The sequence below is a fragment of the Alexandromys fortis genome, unplaced genomic scaffold, assembly GCF_014885135.2.
Source record: "Alexandromys fortis isolate MF-2015 unplaced genomic scaffold, M_Fortis_MF-2015_v1.1 scaffold_91, whole genome shotgun sequence".
In the NCBI taxonomy this organism is placed as follows: domain Eukaryota; kingdom Metazoa; phylum Chordata; class Mammalia; order Rodentia; family Cricetidae; genus Alexandromys; species Alexandromys fortis.
The window spans coordinates 7,654,720-7,657,961 of NW_026067968.1; positions in this window are offsets into that span (position 1 = coordinate 7,654,720).

The window sequence follows — 3,242 nt, forward strand, 5'->3', positions numbered from 1 at the left end:
ATAGATGGAGGAAATTTCCACCTGTCCATTGGTGACCCTGACTTTCTCAATGTGTGCATGTGTCTGTGAAGGACTGCCAATGTACTTCCAGTATTGATCTCAGGGCTGTAGCTAATTTCAGTGAGCAGGCATATTCACAAACACGGAGTCTGCAGTTCTGAGATGCTCTGATGCGGTGTGCAATATCCAGACCAGGAGGATAAAGGCCTTGCCAGAGCCAAGCCCCTGGCTACCAACCTACACTCTGTCCCTTTTCAAAGATGCTTAGTCCTTGCTCCAACCTGCCCTTTCCCGGGGTCAGGGATGAGCTCTCTCCAGGATCTGCCTCCGGCAGACAGGCACTTAGAGACACACAGGGGAAAGGGAGAATGCCATGGGCCGCAGTGAGCTGCACAGCAGAGCTTATTTCGAAAGTCTGGGCCTGGGGCCAGAACCCACGGCAGCCTTCTCACTAAAGCCAAGGTAAGTGGACTGGTCTTGTCTCTGTCAGAACACTTGTCCAGGGTAGATGGGAGGATCGGCGGGGAGGTGGGTGTGAGTGGGTGTGCGGACGAGCTTTCACTTGCTTCGTTCTAGAACAGCATCAGAAGGCATCTCAGGGCACCCAGGAGGAAGGGAAAAGAAACGGTTTCAAAGGCAAAAGATAAAAAACATTCCAGGAGCAGAGATGACGGAGGAAATGAAACCCAAGCCTGGCTTCTACTGCTGCTGCTGCTTGGGGTCCTAGGGTCAAGTATCCCTTCTGGGCCTTTCAAGGGGTCACCTGCTACACCAGCTATTTGACTGGGCCTTGTACACCATGCTAACCATCCCACCCAGCTGGAAGACTTCTCTTTTGGAAACACCCACGCCTGCTTGCTTTGTTCCCGTGAAGCTCAAGCTGGCAGTGCCGAGGTCTGCTCCTCCCTGGTTCCAATTGCAGCGAGTCTCTGCTTCCTGGTGAGGCAGTGGTGAGCTCTCCTAGGCGGTGGCCTTGGCATGTCAGCTTGGGGGCACACTCTCAGTGTGGGCAGGTGTGTGGGCCTCTGCTGGGTGTTCTGTTGGTCCAGGGTGTGGATGGCAGGTGCGTGCTTACGTGTCTATAGGAATCTAGTGTTGGGGTGTGAGGAAGTACTGTGTGCTTCCAGCTGCAAAGGCAAACTCACTCGCCAGGATATGTGCTGTCCATAGCTAGGGCTTCTAGAACGAAATTCCTATAGTCATGAAGGGTCCAGTGTGCTGAGCATGATCAGAGAAACACACTTCTGAGGCCACTTTGTTCTTCCCTCTTAACCCTTTGGTGCAGAAAGCTCAGGATGGGGTTGATGTGTCTGGTAATGCAGAGAGAGAGAAAGAGAGATAAAGTATTGTGACACAAGCCTGTAATCCTGTTACTTCCCAAGAGCTGAGACAGGAGAATCAAGATTTCTAGGCTACATGGAATAACAACTCAAAAAAAAAAATGAAGAAAAAGGGAAATGGGAAGGGGCTGGGAATATCAGCAACCATAGCAGGTGGTGTTCCTGAAAGCCAAGATTTCTCCGCTCTGCCAGATCCCCAGCTGAGGGCCAAGGGAAAGTCCCAGTTCTCCAGGAGCCATAGCCACAAATTACCAGATCTCTGACCCCTCACCCCAGCTACCCACTCTTCAGCCTGCTCTGGCCTCTTGTGACTTGGCCTGACCTTGAGGTACAGCTCCAATAGGTCCCCAGCAGTGCCCATATGGTACCTGCAATGTAACCCGGTCCTTGGGTCCAGCCAACCCCACTCAGGGAAGAAAGTCTCCGAGCAGAAGCCGGGGGAAGGGGGGGGATGGCTCTCCACCTTTATCAGGGCTACTGAGGAAGCCAATGGGGAGGGTTGGGGGGAGGATTCTGGGGAGGGGAATGGCTCTCCACCTCTATCGGGGCTACTGAGGAAGCCAATGGAGAGGATTGGGGGGAGTGGCTCTCCACCTCTAACAGGGCTACTGAGAGATCCAATGGGGAGGATTGGGGGGAGTGGCTCTCCACCTCCATCAATCAGGGCTACTGAGGGCAGAGGCCCCTGGAAAGATGGCACAGCTCCCTCAGAGCCTCTCAGGGTGGCTCAGGTAGATGAGGCCAGCAGTCCTCCAGGGTGGGGCTGAAGTCACATTCTTCCTTATGGATAAAGAAACACATCACTGACCAAAGGAAGTCCAGGACAGAGGTGAGTTCATCTGATGTCCCCTTTCCCAATGGTGCCAGACCTAAGTGATATTGAATAATCAGAATTGCAGTTTGGAAAAGGCAGGAAGGTCTCTGTGTTGAGGGTTACTGGGGTAACCCTCTTAGGTAGAGGCTACGAGAACTGTGCATTCTAAGAACAAGCCAGCCCCAGTCTGGGAATGACCACAACTTATATCCCAGGCTGGACAGTGTCCAACAGCCAGTCAGCACCTGCCTTGGCGGGCTCCCCAGTGCACACCCTGCACTCAGGGCCATCCCAGTACTGGCTGGCTATCAAAGACTATTCCTGCTTGGGACCCAGCCAGGGTTTCCAGGGACTGAGATGATGGGGCCACCCAAGGGGCACAGAAGCGGGAGATGACATTTACAGGCAACCAAGGGTGGGCTTAATTCCATGTGGCTGAGAAGAATCCTGAGCACCCCACATGAGGTTATGTCCAGAATAGAAGTGGCTACAAGGTTAGACAGAGACCCAAAGCCCATCAGCCACACGTCCTCCACTCAGCTTGGGGTACTCGAGACACAAGGGAGTGGAGAACCTTTGTTCATGGTCATAAACTTTTAGAGGTACTGCTTCAAGCCGGAGAAACTGAAGCTGCACAGGGTCACAGCCCAGACTCAGGCCAGGGATTGCACTTCAGGTCCTCAGGACAGAACTGGAAACTGAAAGAGCTATCTCCCATGAAGGGCGAGGGTGGGGCATCCATCAGAGGACCCACAACCAGCAGCCCAGAGCAGGGCTCCCATGGAGGAGGCAGAATGGGACCAGAGTGGGTGGGGAACCTGAACAGGTGGCCAGCGTAGGGGGCAGACCAGGAACGTGCTAGGGAGCCTGGGAGGGAACCGACAGTGAGGTCAGAGGCAAAGGGGTCACTCTCGTCGGGTCCCCAGCCTGGCCCAGAAGGTACCACTCCTTCCCATCTCTCCGCCCTCGCAGAAAAGCCAAACCCGGTTGGGCAGGGCCTCCTTGGAGACCCCACCCTGCCCCGCCCCGGGCAGCACCGCCCCCCACGTGGCCGCCGCCAGGCGGGGCCGCACCTCCCCTTCCTCCCT